The 23,397-nt window shown below is 41.2% G+C and overlaps 1 protein-coding gene across 4 annotated transcripts in view; it reads left to right on the forward strand.

Annotated features, from left to right (window-relative positions):
- Window positions 1–19,464, forward strand: part of LOC106573625 (kelch-like protein 25) — a 56,168-nt gene extending 36,704 nt beyond the window's left edge. Inside the window, exons 3-5 of one of the 4 annotated variants that reach the window (XR_001321390.2) lie at window positions 1,390–1,440; window positions 1,763–1,861; window positions 17,452–19,464. The gene's annotated coding sequence lies outside the window, so the exon portion shown is untranslated. Of the gene's footprint in view, window positions 1–1,389; window positions 1,441–1,762; window positions 2,193–17,451 lie in introns of those variants that run through there. The other 3 variants (XR_001321389.2, XM_014148849.2, XM_014148848.2) reach the window with 3 other exon arrangements.
- Window positions 19,465–23,397: the final 3,933 nt, after the last annotated feature.

The raw sequence follows: 23,397 nt of genomic DNA on the forward strand, positions 1-23,397 counted from the left end.
CCTGTCTATGTTCGTAGATAAGATGAGAGCACACCTCTAGCTAGGATGGAGTCCATCACTCCTCAACAAGCCAGGCTTGGTCCTGTTTGTGGGTGAGTCCCAGAAAGAGGGCCAATTATCTACAAATGCTATCTTTTGGGATAGCAGTTCTCAACCAGCGAATGAGTTGTGAAACTCTGATGTAGAGCTCATCACTCTCCCTAACTGGGAGGGGGCAAGAGACAATTACTCAATGCCGACACATCGTTCTAGCTAATTTACACGCTGAAGCTATGTTGCGCTTGGTGACCTCTGACTGTTTCATCCTAACATCGTTGGTGCCGACTTGGATAACAATATCCCTATACAGCACCATCTTCAGATTAGCCTTAACGTCGGTAGCCCTGCCCCCTGGTAAACAGTGTATGATCGCTGGATGATTCGTTTTAAGTCTAATACTGCGGGTAATGTAGTTGCCAATGACTAGGGTTTTCAATTTGTCAGAGCTAATGGTGGGAGGTTTCGGCATCTCAGACCCCGTAATGGGAGGAGTAGAGACCAGAGAAGGCTTGGCCTCTGATTCCGACCCGCTGCTGAATGGGGAGAATCGGTTGAACGTTTCTGTCGGCTGAATGAGCGACACCGGTTGAGCATTCCTACAGCATTTCCTTCCAGAAGCCATGAGAACATTGTCTGGCTGCAGGGACTGTGCGAGGGGATTTATACTACTATCTGTACAGATGCTGTTTCATCCTTTCCTACACTTAAATTACCCTTGCCTAACAATTGCGTCTGAAGCTGGGCTTGCAGCACAGCTATCCTCGCCATAAGGTAATTGTTTTCCTGTATATAATTTTGTAACTTTTTTTTTACATTTTAGTCATTTAGCAGACGCTGTTATCCAGAGCGACTTACAGTAGTGAATGCATACATATCATACTTTTTCCCCCGTACTGGTCCCCCGCCACAACCCTGGCGTTGCAAACACCATGCTCTACCAACTGAGCCACACGGGACCACATTATGAGTACAGCAACTGCAATTAGAAAGCATCATGTTAACGTTACTACTTAGCTTCGGCTGATGGAGGTCCTGACGAAACACGTCCAGATAAAGCATCCGGGGTGAAAAAAATGGAATGAAAAAAGTTGAGCAAGGGGAAAAAATAAAAATATAAACGGTAATTTAAAAATAAAAACCGTGAAGTTAGCAGGTAGCAAAGTAAGGTGAGCAACAAACTGCACAGCAGCACGTAAACAAGTCTGCTAGTTGTGACCGGAAATTAACACTAATCGTAGATTCAGTAGTGTTAATTGTGAAGACCCAGACATTATTTTTTTAATCATGAATTGGCTAATTTACTAGCCACCTAAAGACATGTGGCAAATTAGTTTTCCCATTTGTTTTCAGGGACTAAAGAGGGCACCTGATTGGCATTTCACGCAATTGGCTTAGCAGGAGGTAAGACATTTCAACATCTGATGGAAAAATGTAAATGCAGCCAGTTGTGTTCTGTTCAATCTAGGCTTGCTTGCCAGCCAAGTTATCTGTGCATTCTGTTGAGTGTGTTTACCTAATGTTGGCTGACTTTCTCTTACGATATTGTGTTGTGCCATTGGGTTTGGCTTTACTAGTTAAAATTAGAGGATAAGTTATTTTACTACTCTAAATGTAAACTTAACAATTGCACATTAAGAGGTTGTTGTGGCTTCAGCAACTTGAACCAGCACTGAAATTTGAGCAGTGAGGTTAATTTCTCCCCTCTTATCTGTGCTTGTTCCAGGTTGAAGGACATCCCACCCTGACACCTGGGCAGATGTGAAGAACTTGGGAACCCCCCAGCCACCAGGACAATCACCATGTCCCAGGATTATTTTCAGAGGTGTGCAACTTCACAATGTTAGATACTTACTGCACTGTTGGAGCTAGAAGCATAAGCATTTCGCTGAACCAGCTATAACATCTGCTAATCTGTGACGTGACCAATACTTTTATTTGATATAGAAATAGATTCACCCAGATTATTGTTTATCATGCAGATTGTTCAGGTCGTTGTAATTTATGACGCTCATTCTAAAATACAGATGTGACTTCTGGGGGATTGCACTGTGTGCAAGTCTTACATTTAGACCACAATTAGTTGAATGAGGTGTTGGTAAAGGGCTGGAACTAAAACCTGTAAACTCCTATGTATAAAAAACATTTTAAAAACCTGTGGCTGTCAAGACAAATTTTGCCCTCGTCTACTGAACAAGTTTATGAATGTTGGAGGTTAATCTCAGTGATGTCCCTTACTGGGGAATGACTTATACTGTGCTCAAAATGTGAGAGAAATAAGCTTTTTGTGCGTATGGAAAATCTCTGGGGTCTTTTATTGCAACTCATGAAACATGGGACCAACACTTTACATGTTGCGTTTTATATTTTTGTTAAGTGTACATTTTTGCAAATGTATTAAAAAACAAACCTTATTTACTTAAGTATTCAGACCCGTTGCTATGACACTCGAAGTTGAGCTCAGGTGCATCCTGTTTCTATTGATCGTCCTTGATTTTTCTACAACTTGGAGTCCACCTATGGTAAATTAAATTGATTGGACATGATTTGGAAAGGCACACACCTGTATGTAAGGTCCCACAGTTGTCAGTGCAAAAACCAAGCCACGAGGTTGAAGGAATTGTCCTTACAGCTCCGATACAGGATTGTGTCGAGGCACAGATCTGGGGAAGGGTACCAAAAAATGCCTGCAGCATTGAAGGTCCCCAACAACACAGTGGCCTCCATCATTCTTAAATGGAAGAAGTTTGGAACCACCAAGACTCTTCCTAGAGCTGTCCGCCTGGCCAAACTGAGCAGTTGGGGGAGAAGGGTCTTGGTCAGGGATGTGACCAAGAACCTGATGGTCACTCTGACAGAGCGCCAGAGTTCCTCTGTGGAGATGGGAGAACCTTCCAGAAGGACAACCATCTCTGCAGCACTCCACCAAATCAGACCTTTATGGTAGAGTGGCCAGACGGAAGCCACTCCTCAGTAAAATGCACGACAGCCCGCTAGGAGTTTGCCAATAGGCACCTAAAGACTCTCAGACCATGAGAAACTTGATTCTCTGCTCTGATGAAACCAAGATTGGACTCTTTGGCCTGAATGCCAAGCGTCACATCTGGAAGAAACATGGCACCATCCCTACGGTGAAGCATGGTGGTGGCAGCATCATGCTGAGGGGATGTTTTCAAATCAAAATGTATTTGTCACGTGCTGAATACAACAGGTGTAGACCTTACAGTGAAATGCTTACGTACAAGCCCTTAGCCAACAATGCTATGAACTTGTTCTCATCTAGCCTACCTGGTTAAATAAAGGTCAAATGTTTTATTATTATTTTTTAATTACTACATTTGCACACACTGTATATTAGAGGTTGACCGATTAGTCGGAATGGCCAATTAATTAGGGCCGATTTCAAGTTTTCATAACAATCGGAAATCTGTATTTTTGGACGCCGATTTGGCCGATTTATTTGTATTTTTTTAATTTATTTTTTACCTTTATTTAACTTCTATGGGCTATGTGGGACGCAAGCGTCCCACCCACGGTTTACACTATTCAACAGCCAGTGAAAAATCAGAGCGCCAAATTCGAAAACAACAAAATGTCATAATTCAGATTTCTCAAACATACAACTATTTTACACCATTTTATCGATAAACATCTCCTTAATCCAACCACGTTGTCCGATTTCAAAAAGGCTTTACGGCGAAAGCATAAAGTTAGATTATGTTAGGACTGTACATAGACAAAAAATGACCCACAGCCATTTTCAATGCAAGGACAGGCGTCACCAAAAGCAGAAAACCAGCTAAAATGATGCACTAACCTTTGACAATCTTCATCAGATGACACTCCTAGGACATTATGTTAGACAATTCCTGCATTTTTCGTTCTATCAAGTTCATATTTATATCCAAAAACAGCATTTTACATCGGCGCGTGACGTTCAGAAAATGTATTTCCCCCAAAACTACCGGTGAATCAGTACTACAATTTACAAAAATACTCATTATAAACGTTGATAAAATATTAAACTGTTATTCAAAGAATTATAGATTAACATCTGAATGCAACCGCATTGACAGATTTCAAAATAACTTTACTGGGAAAGCACACTTTGCAATAATCTGAGTACTGTGCTCAGAAAAATACACTATGCAATACAGATAGCTGCCATTTTGGAGTCATCTAAATGCATAAATAGCATTAGAAATATTTACTTACCTTTAATAATCTTCATCAGAAGGCACTTCCAGGAATCCCAGGTCCACAACAAATGTTGTTTTGTTCGATAAAGTTCATAATTGATGTCCAAATAACTCCTTGTTGTTCGCGCATTCAGTTCAGCTACTCCGAATGTAGGAAGCCGCACGGACAATGTCACAACGAAAAGTTTTAAAAAATCTATTTACGTTCGTTCAAACATGTCAAACGTTGTATAGCATCAATCTTTAGGGCCTTTAGAACGTGAAGATTCAGTAATATTTCAACCGGACAGTTCCTGTGTCTTGAAAAACGTTTTGGAACAGAGGATACTCCCTCATGAACGCGCACCAATGAACTGATATCCTTCACCAACTTCCCAGCCTTCTCATTCGGTCTCTGTTCATCGTAGACACCTCAAACGACTTTCTAAAGACTGTTGACATCTAGTGGAAGCCTTAGGAAGTGCAAAATGAATCCTTAGTCACTGTGTGTTCCATTGGCAATGACTTGAAAATAGTACAGCCACAAGATTTTCATTTCTTGCTTGTATTTTTCCTCAGGTTTTTGCCTGCCATATGAGTTCTGTTATACTTACAGACACCATTCAAACAGTTTTAGAAACTTTAGAGTGTTTTCTATCCAAATCTACTAATAATATGCATATTCTAGTTTCTGGGCCAGAGTAGTAACCTGTTCAAATTGGGTACGTTTTTCATCCGACCGTGAAAATACTGCCCCCTAGCCCAGACAGGTTAACTAGGCAAGTCAGTTAAGAACACATTCTTATTTTCAATGACGGCCTAGGAACTGTGGGTTAACTGCCTTGTTCAGGGGCAGAACGGCAGATTTTTACCTTGTCAGATTGGGGATTCAATCTTGCAACCTTACGGTTAACTAGTCCAACGCTCTAACCACCTGCTTTACATTGCACTCCACGCGGAGCCTGCCTGTTACGCGAATGCAGTAAGAATCCAAGGTAAGTTGCTAGCTAGCATTAAACTTATCTTATAAAAAACAATCAATCAATCATAATCACTAGTTAACTACACATGGTTGATGATATTACTAGTTTATCTAGCCTGTCCTGCGTTGCATATAATCGCTTAGGTACACGTTGCTCCAACCATAAACATCAATGCCTTTCTTAAAATCAATACACAAGTATATATTTTTAAACCTGCATATTTAGTTAATATTGCCTGCTAACATGAATTTCTTTTAACTAGGGCAAATGTGTCACTTCTTTTGCAAACAGAGTCAGGGTATATGCAGCAGTTTGGGCCGCCTGGCTCGTTGCGAACTGTGAAGACTATTTCTTCCTAACAAAGACAGCCGACTTCGCCAAACGGGGAATGATTTAACAAAAGCGCATTTGCGAAAAAAGCACAATCGTTGCACGACTATACCTAAACCATAAACATCAATGCCTTTCTTAAAATCAATACACAGAAGTATATATTTTTAAACCTGCATATTTAGCTAAAAGAAATCCAGGTTAGCAGGCAGTATTAACCAGGTGAAATTGTGTCATTTTGCGTTCATTGCACGCAGAGTCAGGGTATATGCAACAGTTTGGGCCGCCTGGCTCATTGCGAACTAATTTGCCAGAATTTTACGTAATTATGACATAACATTGAAGGTTGTGCAATGTAACAGGAATATTTAGACTTAGGGATGCCACCCGTTACATAAAATACGGACAGGAAGAACGTTTTGTTTTCGAGATGATAGTTTCCGGATTCGACCATATTAATGACCTAAGGCTCGTATTTGTGTGTGTTATTATGCTATAATTAAGTCTATGATTTGATAGAGCAGTCTGACTGAGCGATGGTAGGCACCAGCAGGCTCGTAAGCATTGATTGAAACAGCACTTTCGTGGCCCTCCAATAATCGGTATTGGTATCGGCATTGAAAAATCATAATCGGTCGACCTCTACTGTATATATATTTTTCTATTGTGTTATTGACAGTACGTTTTTTTATCCCATGTGTAACTCTGTGTTGTTTGTGTCGCACTGCTTTGCTTTATCTTGGCCAGGTCGCAGTTGTAGATGAGAACTTGTTCTCAACTGGCCTACCTGGTTAATAAAGGTGAAATAAAAATAAAATAAAAAATAATCTCAAATTTGGACTCATCAGACCAAGGACAGATTTCCACCAGTCTAGTGTCCATTGCTTGTGTTTCTTGACCCAAGCAAGTCTCTTCTTATTGTTGGTGTCCTTTAGTAGTGGTTTCTTTGCAGCAATTCTACCATGAAGGCCTGATGCCCGCAGTCTCCTCTAAACAGTTTATGTTGAGATGTCTGTTACTTGAACTTTGAAGCTTGTATTTGGGCTGCAATTTCTGAGGCTGGTAACTCTAACTTACTCTGGGTCTTCCTTTCCTGTGGCGGTCCTCATGAGAGACAGTTTTTCATAGCACATGTTGGTTTTTGCGACTGCACTTGAAGAAACCTTCCGCATTGACTGACCTTCATGTCTTAAAGTAATGATGGACTGTTGTTTCTCTTTGCTTATTTGAGCTGTTCTTGCCATAATATGGACTTGGTATTTTACCAAATAGGGCCATCTTCTGTACATGATCCCTACCTTGACACAACACAACTGATTGGCTCAAACGCATTCAGAAGGAAAGAAATTCCACAAATGAACTTTTAACAAGGCACACCTGTTAATTGAAATGCATTCCAGGTGACTTCCTCATGAAGCTGGTTGAGAGAATGCCAAGACGGTGCAAAGCGGTCATCAAGGCAAAGGGTGGCTACTTTTGAAGAATCTCAAATAAAATATTTTGATTTGTTGTACACTTTTTTGGTTACTACATGATTCCATGTGTTATTTCATAGTTTCGATGTCTTCACTATTATTCTACAATGTAGAAAATAGTAAAAATAAAGAAAACCCTTGAATGAGTAGGTGTGTCCAAACCTTTGACCACACATTGGCAGAATAAATTTAACCACAGATTTTGTTTCATCACAAAACCAGTCTTCAAAGCATATTGCATGTAACAAACAGTTACATGACCTACAGCATGGTCAAGCAAGTACATTTTTCCGACATTTTCGGACTACTAAACAATTATTGATTTAGAACCACGGAATTACTGTAGCAAAAGCAGGAGCTGCCTCCACTATTCCAGCAACATTTCAACATCAAATCACCTATGCTATGTCTTATTCAGTGACAACTAAAAGATACCAAAAACAATTTAGTCCAATCAACGTAAGATAAATATGTGTCTGTCCATGGTTCTGATGTGTGTGTGCATGAACACAAGTAGAAAAAAACATGTTGACGAAATGGTCTATGACTGTCATATAGTATACGCTTTTTGTTTTTTTGGCCTAGGCTACCTGGCTAAAATGCTTGCTTGCTATCCTAACTTCCTTTCATGGGCACGTTTGGTATTTTGACGTGATGCGATTGGTGTGAAGACAAATCCAAACTGGTTTCCCATTAGACTTTTTTTTGGTGCGCCAGGACCATTCATAGTTGAGCTCTCTCGGTTTAGCTCAATGCTGATTGGCTATTATTTTATACTTTTTTTTATCAAGGGAGAGAAATGCTTGCTGGCGTGACTTGCATTCAGTGCTAAGTGCGCAAAAAAATCCACTCTTTTTGACCGGACAGCATCAGATAGGTGGCCTACACATACTGAGACAGAGGGGCACTGTTTCGCTTGCTTGGATGCTTTCGCCGATGAGACGTTCAGCTGAAAGAAAATTATGAAACAGACAAAATTGTCAGACGATTGCTAGGAGTGGTGGTAGGAGTCAGGCGCAGAGAGCAGAGGTACGGAACTTTGTGTTTATTTAAATAAAAAAACACAACACGAACCTCGCCAACACAAACGGCGTGGAAAAAATGCCAAGTGCCCAAAACAGGTGCACAGCCAGCATACAATATCACAGTCGTAAATCGCCAGCACATCCAACGACAAAAACACAACCTGACGCTAAGATAATCCCGCACAACACTGGGCGGGCTAACCAGGCTTAAATAACCAAAATCAAAAGACAAATGAGGAACAGGTGCAAACAATAAGACAAACCAAACGAAAAGGATCAGCGGCGGCTAGTAGGTCGGTGACGACGACCGCCGAGCGCCGCCCGAGCAGGCAGGGGAGCCACCTTCGGTGGGATTCGTGACAAAAATATTTATTTATTTTTTCTTGGTCAATTTCTTGGGGGAACCTGGCTTTCTTTGGCATCCATGTCACTGATTTCTCGAGGTAGGAATATCACAAAAATAGGATCAATGTCTCATTACAGAGAAGATATTGAAATCTGACATGTATAATGGATATTTTTGCGATCTTAAAGTAATCATACTATTAACTTGCAGAGTAGTGGGAGTGGTTTCATCACAATGCTACCTCATACCAGGTTTGTTTCTGCCTGCGTGAACGGGAAGAGCCTGTGAAACACATGAAAACATGAAATTATCCTGGGAATCGATAGAACATCGCTCAGATATGCTCAGAAAACGATATAGCATTCCAAATGGTTGAATCTTTCTTTTAATGCCTTTGCAATCTCAAAGGGAAATGATTAGCATTCAGCTGGAGTGCAGTGAAAACATGTCAAGGTTATGTGGAGAGAATTAACGATGTTTAGCTCGGAAAGCCGTGTCAATTGAAATAAATTCACTAGGCCCTAATCTATGGATTTCACATGATTGGGGACACAGTTAAGCAACTGTTGTTCACAGATACCTTAAAAAAAGGTAGGGACGTGGATAAGAAAACCAGTCAGTATCTGGTGTGACTACCATTTGCCTCGTACAGCGCGATCTGGTGTGACTACCATTTGCCTCGTACAGCGCGACACATCTTGACACAGAGTTGATCAGGCTGTTGATTGTGGCCTGTGGAATGTTGTCCCACTCCTCTGCAATGGCTAGGTGAAGTTGCTGGATATTGTCGGGAACTGAATCACGCTGTCATACATATTGATCGAGAGCATCCCAAACATGCTCAATGGGTGACATGTCTGGTAACTATTCAGGCCTTTGAAGAACTGGGACATTTTCAGCTTCCAGGAATTGTGTACAAATCCTTGCAGCATGGATTCATGAATTATGCTGAAACATGAGGTGATGGCGGCAGATGAATGGCATGACAATGGGCCTCCGCATCGCGTCACGGTATCTCTGCGTTCAAATTGCCATTGATAAAATGCAATTGTGTTTGTTGTCCGCAGCTTATGCCTGCCGGTTGGACGTACTGCCAAATTCTCTAAAATGACGTTGGAGGCGGCCTATGGTAGAGAAATGAACATTCAATTATTTGGCAACAGCTCTGGTAGACATTCCTGCAGTCAGCATGCTAACTGCACGCCCCTCAAAACTTGAGACATCTGTGGCATTGTGTTGTGTGACACAACTGCACATTTTAGAGTGGCCTTTTATTGTCCCAGCACAGCACAAGGTGCACCTGTGCTGTTTAATCAGCTTCTTCATATGCCACACCTGTCAAGTGGATAAATTATCTTGGCAAAGGAGGAATGCTCACTAACGGGGATGTAAACACATTTGTGCACAACATTTGATAGAAATAAGCTTTTTGTACGAATGTATTTTTGTACGAATGCTTTTTGTATTTTTGTTCAGTGTAAGTCAAAACTGTAGCCAGGCCACCCAGGAAAATTCTATGTCATCTTGGTAAGCAACCAAATTGTTTAAATTGAGATTTTGTGTCACTGGCCTACACACAATACCCCATAATATCAAAGTGGAATGTGGCTTGTTATGGCAAGCCTAAAAAAGTTCAGGAGTAAATCTTTGCTTAAACTTCTTTGGGCTAGTCGTGCCACTAGCGGCACACCTCTACAACATCCGGTGAAATTGCAGAGCTCCAAATTCAAATTACAGAAATCGTAATATTAAACATTCATGAAAATACATAATTTAAAATCTTATCTTCTTGTTTATCCAGCCGCGTTGTCAGATTTCAAAAAGGCTTTATGGTGATAGCACACCATGCGATTATTTGAGGACAGCGCCCCGCATACAAAAGCATTAAAAACATTTTCCAACCAAGCAGATGCATCGCGAAAGTCAGAAATAGCGATAAAATAAATCCCTTACCTTTGAAGATCTTCATCTGGTTGCAATCACAAGGGTCCCAGTTACATAACAAATGGTCCTTTTGTTCGATAAAGTCCTTATTTATATCCCAAAAAAGTAAGTTTATTTGGCGCGCTTCATTCAATAATCCACTTGTTTCCCCTCCTTCAAAATGCATACAAAATGAATCCCAAACATTACCAATAAACTTGGTCCAAACATGTCAAACAACGTTCCTAATCAATCCTCATAGGTACCCTAATATGTAAATAAACGATCAAATTTAAGACGGAGAATAGTATATTCAATACCGGAGATAAATAACCAAATGCGTGCCCTCACCAAAGCGTGCCACAAACATTTTCCAACCAAGCAGATGCATCACGAAAGTCAGAAATAGCGATAAAATAAATCACTTACCGTTGAAGATCTTCATCTTTTTGCAATCCCAAGGGTCCCAGCTACATAACAAATTGTCCTTTTGTTTGATAAAGTCCTTCTTTACATCCCAAAATAGTAAGTTTTAATGGTGCGCTTGACTCAGTAATCCACCAGTTTCCTTCGTTCAAAATACATACAAAATGAATCCCATAAGTTACCAATAAACTTCTTCTAAACAAGTCAAACAACGTTCCTAATCAATCCTCATAGGTACCCTATTATGGAAATAAACGATAAAATTTAAGACGGAGAATACCGGAGACCATTACCGAAGATAAATAACAAAGTTAAATAATGAGCGCACTCACCGGAACGCTCTACAAACACTACAGCCAAAATGGGAGCCACTTAGAAAAACTACAAATTCTAGCTCATTTTTCAAAAAACAAGCCTGAAACTCGTTCTAAAGACTGTTGAAGTGGAAGTGGAAGCCCTAGGAACTGCAATCTGGGAGGACTTCCTTTTATATTCCCATTCCCAGCCATTGTAATCAGAGGTGAGCTGAATTTGTTGATTATCTTCGGGGTTTCGCCTGCCAAATCAGTTCTGTTATACCCACAGACAATATGTTAACAGTTTTAGAAACTTCAGAGTGTTGTCTATCCAATGCTACCAATTATATGCATATCCTAGCTTTACTTTGGGCACCTCATTCATCCAAACTTCCGAATACTGCCCCCTATCCCAAAAAAGTTAACAAGTCACATAATAAGTTGCATGTACTCACTCTGTGTACAGTAATAGTGTTTAACATGATATTTGAATGATTACCTCATCCACACTTGAAGTCGGAAGGTTACATACACCTTAGCCAAATACATTTAAATTCAGTTTTTCACAATTCCTGACATTTAATCCAAGTAACAATTCCCTGTTTTAGGTCAGTTTGGATCACCAATGTATTTTAAGAATGTGAAATGTCAGAATAATAGTAGAGAGAATGATTTATTTCAGCTTTTATTTCTTTCATCACATTCCCAGTGGGTCAGACGTTTACATACACTCAATTAGTATTTGGTAGCATTGCCTTTAAATTGTTTAACCTCTCTGGGCTAGGTGGGACGTTTGCGTCCCACCCTAGTCAACAGCCAGTGGAATCCCGTGGCACGATATTCAAATACCTTAGAAATGCTATTACTTCAATTTCTCAAACATATGACTATTTTACACCATTTTAAAGACAAGACTCTCGTTAATCTAACCACACTGTCCAATTTCAAAAAGGCTTTACAACGAAAGCAAAACATTAGATTATGTCAGCAGACACCCATTTTTCAAGCTAGCATATAATGTCACAAAAACCAAAACCACAGCTAAATGCAGCACTAACCTTTGATGATCTTCATCAGATGACACTCCTAGGACATTATGTTATACAATACATGCATGTTTTGTTCAATCAAGTTCATATTTATATAAAAAAAACAGCTTTTTACATTAGCATGTAACTAGCATGTGACTAGCATTCCCACCGAACACTTCCGGTGAATTTACTAAATTACTCACGATAAACGTTCACAAAAAACATAACAATTATTTTAAGAATTATAGATACAGAACTCCTTTATGCAATCGCGGTGTCCGATTTTAAAATAGCTTTTCGGTGAAAGCACATTTTGCAATATTCTGAGTAGATAGCCCGGCCATCACTGGCTAGCTATTTTGACACCCACCAAGTTTGGTACTCACCAAACTCAGATTTACTATAAGAAAAATTTGATTACCTTTGCTGTTCTTCGTCAGAAAGCACTCCCAGGACTTCTACTTCAATAACAAATGTTGGTTTGGTCCCAAATAATCTATAGTTATATCCAAATAGCGGCGTTTTGTTCGTGCGTTCAAGACACTATCTGAAGGGTGACGCGCCCGGCGCGTTTCGTGACAAACAAATTCAAAATATTCCATTACCGTACTTCGAAGCATGTCAAACGCTGTTTAAAATACATTTTTATGCGATTTTTCTCATAAAATAGCGATAATATTCCGACCGGGAGAAGTTGTTTTCGTTCAAAGACTCAAAGAAGAAAATGGACTTCACGTGCACGCGTGCGCCTGTCTCATTGTTCTCAGATCGACCACTTACCAAATGCGCTACTGTTTTTCAGCCAGTAACTGCAGAGTCATCATTCAACGTTCTGGCGCCTTCTGAGAGCCTATGGGAGCCTTTGAAAGTGTCACGTTACAGCAGAGATCCTTTGTTTTGGATAGAGATGACAAAGAAGGCCAAGAAATGGTCAGAGAGGGCGCTTCCTGTTTGGAATCTTCTCAGGTTTTGGCCTGCCATATGAGTTCTGTTATACTCACAGACACCATTCAAACAGTTTTAGAAACTTTAGGGTGTTTTCTACCCAAATCAAACAATTATATGCATATTCAAGTTACTGGGCAGGAGTAGTAACCAGCTTAAATCGGGTACGTTTTTCATCCGGCCGTGCAAATACTGCCCCCTATCCCCAACAGTTTAACTTGGGTCAAATGTTTCGGGTAGCCTTCCACAAGCTTCCCACAATACATTGGGAGAATGTTGGCCCATTCCTCCTGACAGAGCTGGTGTAACTGAGTCAGGTTTGTAGGCCTCCTTGCTTGCACACGCTTTTTCAGTTCTGCCCACTAATTTTCTATAGGATTGAGGTCAGGGCTTTGTGATGGCCACTCCGATACCTTGACTTTGTTGTCCTTAAGCCATTTTGCCACAACTTTGGAAGTATGCTTGGGGGTCATTGTCCATTTGGAAGACCCATTTGCGACCAAGCTTTAACTTCCTGACTGATGTCTTGAGATGTTGCTTCAGTATATCCACATAATTGTCTTTCCTCATGACGCCATCTATTTTGTGAAGTGCACCAGTCCCTCCTGCAGCAAAGCACTCCCACATGATGATGCGGCCACCCCCGTGCTTCATGGTTGGGATGGTGTTCTTCGGCTTGCAAGCCTCTCCCTTTTTCCTCCAAACATAACAATGGTCATTATGGCCAAACAGTTCTATTTTTGTTTCATCAGACCAGAGGACATTTCTTCAGAAAGTACGAACTTTGTCCCCATGTGTAGTTGCAAACCGTAGTCTGGCTTTTTTATGGCAGTTTTGAAGCAGTGGCTTCTTCCTTGCTGAGCGACCTTTCAGGTTATGTTGATATAGGACTCGTTTTACTGTGGATATAGATACTTTTGTACCTGTTTCCTCCAGCATCTTCACAATGTCCTTTGCTGTTGATCTACACTTTTCGCACCAAAGTACATTCATCTCTAGGAGACAGAACGCGTCTCCTTCCTGAGCGGTATGACTGCTGCGTGCTTCCATAGTGTTTATGCTTGCGTACTATTGTTTGTACAGATGAACGTGGTACCTTCAGGCATTTCGAAATTGCTCCCAAGGATGAACCAGACTTAGAGGTCTACAATTTTTTTTCTGAGGTCTTGGCTGATTTCTTTTGATTTTCCCATGATGTCAAGCAAAGAGGCACTGTGTTTGAAGGTAGGCCTTGAAATACATCCACAGGTACACCTCCTATTGACTCAAATGATGTCAATTAGTCTATCAGCAGCTTCTAAAGCCATGACATAATTTCCTGAAATTTTCCAAGCTGTTTAAAGGCACAGTCAACTTAGTGTATGTAAATGTTTGACCCACTGGAATTGTGATACAGTGAATTATAAGTGAAATAATCTGTTAACAATTGTTGGAAAAATTACTTGTGTCATGCGCAAAGTAGATGTCCTAACCGACTTGCCAAAACTATAGTTTAACAAGAAATTTGTAGAGTGGTTGAAAAACGAGTTTTAATGACCCCAACCTAAGTGTATGTAAACTTCCGACTTCAACTGTATGTACCCCACACATACAATTATCTGTAGGGTTCCTCAGTCGAGCAGTAAATTTCAAACACAGATTCAACCACAAAGACCAGGGAGGTCTTCCAATGCCTCACAAAGGGCACCTAAAAATAATTATGCAGACATTGAATATCCCTTTTGAGAATGTTGAAGTTATTAATTACACCTTGGATGGTGGATCAATACACCCAGTCACTACAAAGATACAGGTGCCCTTCCTAACTCAGTTGCCGAAGAGGAAAGAAACCGCTCTGGGATTTCATCATGGGGCCAATGATGACTTTAAAACAGTTAGAGTATTATGGCTGTGATATAACAAAATGGAGGATGGATCAACAACATACTATACTAACCAAAATTACAGTGTGAAAAGGAAGCCTGTACAGAGTAAAACTATTCCAAAACATGCATCTTGTTTGCCAATAGGCACTAAAGTAAAAATTCAAAAAATGTGGCAAAGAAAGTCATTTTATTTTCTGAGTACAAAACCTTTTGTTTGGGTAAAATCACTGAGTACAACTTTTCATATGTCCAAGCATGGTGGTGGCTTCATCATGTTATGGGTATTCTTGTCATCGGCAAGGTTGTTTTTTTTGGTTTATTAAAAATAAATAATAGAGGTAAGCAGGCAAAATCCTAGAGGAAAACCTGGTTGTGTGCTTTCCAACAGACACTGGGAGACATTCACTTTTCATCAGGACAATAACCTTAAACACAAGGCCAAATATACACTGGAGTTGCTTACCAAGATGAAGTTGAATGTTACTGACTGGCCTAATTACAGTTTTGACTTAAATCGGCTTGAAAATCTACGGCAAGACTTAAATGGCTGTCTAACAATTTATAAACAACCAACTTGACAGAACTTGAAGAATGTTAAAAATAATATTGTACAATCCTGGTATGCAAAGCTCTTAGAGACTTACCCAGAAAGACCCACAGCTGTAATCGTTGCCAAAGGTAATTGTAACATGAATAGAGTCAGGGGTATTGAATGCTCATGTAAATTAGATATTTCTGTATTTCATTTTCAATAAATTTGCCAAAAAAATGTCAACTAGCATGTTTTCACTTTGTCATTGTGGAGTATTGTTTGTAGATGGGTTATAAAAAATATATATTTAATCCATTTTGAATTCAGATTGTTACAACAAAATGTAGAATAAGTCAAGAGGTATGAATACTCTCTGAAGGCACTGTACCTGTTTAATGTGAGCAGCCATTCTCACATTGTGTGGCTGTGTTTCTGTGGAGCTCACTGGCCCATTGTTCTCTGGGCTGCAGTTAATTCTGATTCCAGCGCTGATCATGCTCCATGTGCAGGATCATTTGCACAATATGTGGAATGCTGACAAAGGGGCTTGGTTGGTGGGTGGAGGAGTGAGCGAAAGAGGTTGCCTCAAAGCCAAAACCAGAAGAATGCAACAGCAGATATACAAACTGTGTGAGCCCGTTTGACAGGAAAAGTAATGTGCCTCTTTCAATACGGCATACATCATTGGGGGGGGGGATTCACATGACGCGGATCTGCTTGTAAAAAATGCTTTGCACAACATGAATGTACAGTAATAATCTCGCACTTACACAATTCAGAACTAAAACAGAGCTGCACGCCTTTCATTTAACCCCCTAAAGTCAATTGAAGCTCCACAGCTTCAAATGGTAACATCATGTAAAACCCAAACCGTGTGAGCTACAAATATCAACAAGTGATACTCTCATGAGCATGAAGATGTCGGTTGATCTGCTCTACGATGCACACAAGCTTCAGGGGAGCCATCTGAAAGTAACCCAGGGCCTGGCTGTAAAAATTGCGAAAAGTGCATATGGGGTAAAATGAGCCAAAAATAACGTGACCAAAGTTTTATTATATCTCTCGGATATAGGACAGACACTTCAAAACCTTGTTCCTTATTATACATTTTTTTTACTGTGTTTTGCCATTTATGAATTAATTATTCAATGCGTTTCTATGGGCTCTAGCCGTAAAGGCTATATTCAATGTAAAAAAAATGTTTTTGATACCTACATAGGTCCTAAAAAATTCTAAATCAAATGGCTAAATGATACAGTTTATGACCAACTTATAACAATTCCATACGTTAGCTTAGTAGATATTGGGATCTAAGGACTTAAACCTACAGGGGTTTTAATTCATGCCCTGGCCAAACCTGGGCCAATTGTGCACCGTCCTATGTGACTCCCTATCACGGCCAGATGTGATTCAGCCTGGATTCAAACCAGGGACTAATGACACCTCTAAACTGAGATGCAGTGCCTTAGACCGCTGTGCCACTCGGGAGCCCCGAGGGTTGACAAGAGATTAACTGCTTCTCCTAGTTTTTATGATAAATATTACTGTGATGAAAATTCCAGATTACAAAATCAAATAACATACAGCTCAGACACCCATGTAGACCCCACAATACATGCCACCAGGAATCTCTTCACAGTCCAAGTCCAAAACGAATTCATGCCAACACACAGTATTTATTATACAGAGCCATGATCGCATGGAACTCCCTTCCATCTCCAATTACTCAAGCAAAATTACAATTAAAAATGTATAAAACATCTCATGGCACAATAGGGACTGAAATGATGCACACACTAACAGTCTACACATTCTTTAGTTGTATTGTTTGTATATCGTTGTATTTTACATTTGTGTGACCATTCTTGTCCATCAGTGTATATGTGGAAGAATAGCTGCTGCTTCGGCAAAATCTAATTGGGATCCGAATAAACCAATAACTTGTGTTGATGTCTTGAGTCTGTATTCTTCATTGGCGCTGTTTTGTCTGTTTCAGTGTTTTGCTTCTGAGACATGAGACTTTGGTTTCACTGTGTATCCATCTGCCTCTCTGTTCACAGATGTCACATGTTTCCGGCCATAGTGACTAGCAGAGGCTTGCTGGGGCTTCCCTGCTGTAGACCAACGAGATGTGTCCAGCGAGTGAAGGGTTTGGTTCTGCCAGGGTCGACCAGCTATAGCTGTTCCACCAAACACCCCCTCGGAGGTAAAGACTGTTCCAGATTATCTGAGGGGTGCGTGGTCCAATGGCAGAACACAAGGTCCTCCAAAAGGGATGCCATTCGCTGGATCTTCTCCCTCACAGCACAAGGAGACATCTACACTATGCTTCCTAACAGTCTTATTCATGACCATGGAGAGAAACAGACCCTTTATAGACAGACAACCGATTTGGGTATTATTTCTCAGTATTTCTAACTGAGGCCATTTTAAATGTCTTATTATTTGAGGGATCCCCTATTTGATCATTCCAGCTTTGAACCCAGGCGATGTAGTCTTAAGGGGTGATTGGTTTTTGTAAATGACAATTAATAAACTACAGTAAGCAGGAACACTATCCCTTCCATCATAAAATGTGGTGCTGTTTGTTGGCTCTTTGCTGTAGGCTCTCAGCACACACGGTTAATGAGCCTCAGCAGACACTCAGATCCAACAAGCAGCCCTACACTACATTGCAAGTCAACTCTTTAAAACAATGAGATACTGTATATAATAGAAACACAATGTTAAAGTATAAGCAGTTGTACTGTATTTACTTCGTATCTATGAAACAATTCAGCCTGGGACTCCTGTCAACACCACAGCACAATTTGCTATTGTAGACCTCTTATCATTGAAGCATTTCTTGAAGGCATGAAACAATACCCATTACTCACTGGTCAAAAACTGGTTTAATCAAGATTGTTTCCATGTCATTTCAACCCCAAAATTAAATGTGATTACATTGAAAACATGGAAAAGTGATTGGATTAGCAAAAAGTAATCAACGTAAGGGAATTGTCTTTTTTTCACCCACCTTTTAACCTAAATCCAATGGACATGGTGACATTTCTTGTTGATTTCACGTTGAATTCACATTTGTTGACAACTCAACCAAATGTAAAATCAACACTAGATGTTGAAATTGAATCTGTACCCAGTGTGTACATTGTGGTTGAGTTATACAACATTTGCACTTGGCACTATACATTTGATAATATGTGAATGTATATGTGAATATGTGAATAAGCTTTGATACTGGGATTTTTGGGGGGTGAATTTGGTTTATTTCTGGAGTTTATTTGTGGAATGATAGCCGCCCAGAAGCTACAACCTTTTTCGAGTAGGAGAAGGGGGGATTTTTTTTTTTTATGATAAAGACTCACTTTTAAACTACAGTTACTTTTCCATGTCGGGGGTGCCTTCAAGGACTGTAATAAGGCCTCCTTGTGAACTGAATTCCTTGTGCCTAATACTGGTAGAAAGGTTTGTCATAAATTCACTCTGTTAAAGTGTTTGAATAAATGACTTTTTAATTCACATTTACTACTGGTTGGTTCCATAAGTACAGGGACGGGGGCTTAAATGAGTGCCTCAGCCTGCTGTCCTGATTTGTCACACCTCTAATGCAGACATTCCAGAGGGCTTTGAAGTAGACAAAATCATCTTATGATCGTAATTACAGTTAGATTAAGACCAGTGGGGATTTATTCCGGAATTTCATCCTTTTTCTGATGTGGTTAGTCTGATGAGAACGTTAATAGAAGAGGTAATGGGCACAGCTAAGCCAGCCAAGTAGTAGAAGTAGTCGAAGGAGGTGTCCACTTCACTGGCTGTAGCAACAACAATGCAAGAAATATGTTCTCTTGAAAGCTAAGATTCATTATTTAATGCAAGGTTTTTTGGAAGCACAGTTCGGTCAATATTTTTTATTTTGCTATAGGATTCAAAACACTTACTCTTGCAGTATGCTGCATCAAATGACCCATTCTGTATTTTCACTTGTATATAGAATCCCTCCTTCATGAGCACCAATATAAAGACCCTAAAGCTAGCCCAGTGAAGGCAACAGTAACAATAAACCTCGCTCTGCTGAATATGTTGTCTGCCTAAATCAATTATTTAGAGTTTTATTTATAACTGTTTGCCTTGCAATCCTCTCTTTCCCGGGATACAAGGGTCTTATCCTGTAACGTTTGCTCTGCTACAGCGAGAAGCTATTAGAATGACCCATTAGGCTGGGAGTGACAGGTGTGGAAGCGGACCACAACAGCGATATTTCCAGCTCAGTCCTGGCCCCTCAGGGAAAATAAATGCAAACTGTAGATTTCACAGCCTTTTTTTTTTAGCTGAAAGGATAGTTTAAAAACAGAAGTATGGTCCCCGGCCACTTTTTAAGTAGTGTAAATGGGAATATTCGATCTAGATGTCCACTCATCCTTATACAACCCACTCACCAATCTCTCAATCTGACACTCAGAGTGACAGTATGTCCACAAGGTTGTTGCAACTCTGTTTTTAGCTCATTACAGACACATTTACCCTCACCTCTAATCTGCCTGTGTGGCTCTCAGCCCAGAAGCTTTAGGAGGAGTTCCAAAGGCAGCCAATGAAGGGCACAGGCAGGCATCGCCAGGCAGCGTAGCAAGTCCTCTGGGCAGGTGGAAGGTGAGTCTTCTGCCAGGAGACGATCCCACCTGCCTCTCAGCCGTCTGGACAGACCACCTGCTGCCCTTCATCATCGCTGATATCCAATATCATCCAAGATCACCCTCCCTCCAACACACATACTTTAATGCCCTTAGGTTTTTACAAGAGACTGCTATTATCACGTTCCTTTTTCATTATGACCATTTAAGATGGTATGTGTACAATGATGTGGGCTTGTCCTGCATGTTAGATTGGGATGGCACTGTTCATAAAACTAGTTGATTTTCCATACTAATTGCAAACAGGAATGTAATCAATTCTCACTATATGCTGTTTTCCATCCTGAGATGGTGGCACTCTGCACCAGAACGTCCCTTGTAACCCCCACACAAATTTACTCCTGACTACAGGTGTTACCATATAATAAAGTACTCTACCTAACTACTTTCAGGCTGCGTACTTCCAAACTGTTACATGAAATGGTCTGTGTATGACCCTAATAGCATGTTAGCATTCACAGGGAGGTTGCTCTCTAATTGAAATGCAGCATCAGAGTTGTTACAGGTGTTTTCATAAGCTGCTTCATAATTGAGCAATCCTGAATCTTCACTTATGTATATTTTAGCATATCCACCCCTCTCTTCCCAGTTCATAAAACCCTCAAGCAACACGTAAGTCTTGCTAAACTTCACAGGATTTCAAAGTGCAACGAATGCCTACTGTTTTGAATAACTAAATATCAACAACCTTTCTTACTGTTCAGAGAAGGGAACACAAAATGCCTTGTTTCAGTGTCCTTTCATGTTTTCTAACAGAATACGCATGCTTTGGCATTGCATTTGCACAATGACTACATGCTACAGTACATCCCCACCGAGAATACAGCCAGACGTATATGGCAGGGTCTACAGGAAATCACGGACTACAAAAAGAAAACCAGCCACATCACGGACACCGATGTTACACTTCCAGACAACCTAAACACCCTCTTTGCCCGCTTTGAGGATAATACAGTGCCATTGTCGCAGATCGCTAACAAGGACTGCGCCTCCCCCTACTTCTCTATGGCCGATGTGAGTAAAACATTTAAACGTGTTAACCCTCGCAAGATTGCTGGCCCAGACGGAATCCCTAGCCGCGTCCTCAGAGCATGCGCAGACCAGCTGGCTACCAAGGACTGTGGGCTCTCCTTCTCCGTGGCCGACGTAAGACATTTAAACGTGTTAACCCTCACAAGGCTGCCGGCCCAGACGGCATCCCTAGCCGCGTCCTGGTGGCTGGTGTGTTTACGGACATATTCAATCTCTCCCTATCCCAGTCTGCTGTCCCCACAAGCTTCAAGATGGCCACCATTGTTCCTGTACCCAAGAAGACAAAGATAACAGAACTAAATGACTTCCGCCCCGTAGCACTCACTTCTGTCATCATGAAGTGCTTTGAGAGACTAGTCAAGGATCATATCACCTCCACCTTACCGGCCACCCTAGACCCACTTCAGTTTGATTACCGCTCCAACAGGTCCACAGACGATGCAATCGCCATCACACTGCCCTATCCCATCTGGACAAGAGGAATACCTATGTAAGAATGCTGTTCATTGACTACAGCTCAGCATTCAACACTATAGTACCCTCTCAACCTGCCCTGTGCAACTGGGTCCTGGACTTTGATGGGCCGCCCCCAGGTGGTGAAGGTAGGAAACAACATCTCCACTTCGCTGACCCTCAACACTGGGGCCCCACAAGGGTGCGTGCTTAGCCCCCTCCTGTACTCCCTGTTCACCCACGACTGCGTGGCTATGCACGCCTCTAAGTCAATCATCAAGTTTGCAGACGACACAACAGTAGTGGGCTTGATTACCAAAAACGACAAGACAGCCTACAGAGAGGAGGTGCGGGCACTCGGTGTTTGGTGTCAGGAAAACAACCTCTCGGTCAACGTCAACAAAATAAAGGAGATGATTGTGGACTTCAAGAAACAGCAGAGGGAGCACTCCCCTATCCACATCGAAGGGACAGCAACAGCAGTGGAGAAGGACGAAAGTTTTAAGTTCCTCGGCGTACACATCACAGACAAACTGAAATGGTCCACCCACACAGACAGTGTGGTGAAGAAGGCGCAACAGTGCCTCTTCAACCTCAGGAGGCTGAAGAAATTTGTCTTGTCACCCAAAACCCTGACAAACTTTTACAGATGCACAATCAAGAGCATCCTGTCGGGCTGTATCACAGCCTGGTATGGAAACTGCACCGCCCTCAACCGCAAGGCTCTCCAGAGGGTGGTGCAATCTGCACAACGCATCACCGGGGGCAAACTACCTGCCCTCCATGACACCTACAGCACCCGATGTCACAGAAAGACCAAAAAGATCATCAAGGACAACCACCACACGAGTCACTGTCTGTTCACACCTCTACCATCCAGAGGGCAAGGTCAGTACAGGTGCATCAAAGCTGGGACCGAGAGACTGAAAAACAGCTTCTATCTATAGGCCATCAGACTGCTAAATAGCAATCACTAACTCAGAGAGGCTGCTGCCTACATTGAGACCCAACCACTGGCCACTTTAATAAATGGATCACTAGTCACTTTAACCAATGCCTCTGTAAATAATGCCATTTTCATAATGTTTGCATATCTAACATTACTCATATCATATGTATATAATGTATACCATCTACTGTACATACTGTATACCATTATACCATCTATTGCACCTTTCCTATGCCACTCGGCCATCGCTCATCCATAAATGTATATGTACATATTCTCATTCACCTCTTTAGATTTGTGTGTATTAGGTAGTTCAAATCAAATCAAATGTATTTATATAGCCCTTCTTACATCAGCTGATATCTCAAAGTGCTGTACAGAAACACAGCCTAAAACCCCAAACAGCATGTAATGCAGGTGTAGAAGCACGGTGGCTAGGAAGAACTCCCTAGAAATGCCAAAAACCTAGGAAGAAACCTAGAGAGGAACCAGGCTATGAGGGGTGGCCAGTCCTCTTCTGACTGTGCCGGGTGGAGATTATAACAGAACATGGCCAAGATGTTCAAATGTTCATAAATGACCAGCATGGTCAAATAATAATAATCACAGTAGTTGTCAGCACCTCAAGAGTAAATGTCAGTTGGCTTTTCATAGCCGATCATTGAGAGTATCTCTACTGCTCCTGCTGTCTCTAGAGAGTTGAAAACAGCAGGTCTGGGACAGGTAGCACGTCCGGTGAACAGGTCAGGGTTCCATAGCCACAGGCAGAACAGTTGAAACTGGAGCAGCAGCACGGCCAGGTGGACTGGGGACAGCAAGGAGTCATCATGCCAGGTAGTCCTGAGGCATGGTCCTAGGGCTCAGGTCCTTCGAGAGAGAGAAAG

This window comes from Salmo salar, chromosome ssa16, assembly GCF_905237065.1.
Source record: "Salmo salar chromosome ssa16, Ssal_v3.1, whole genome shotgun sequence".
Lineage (NCBI taxonomy): Eukaryota > Metazoa > Chordata > Actinopteri > Salmoniformes > Salmonidae > Salmo > Salmo salar.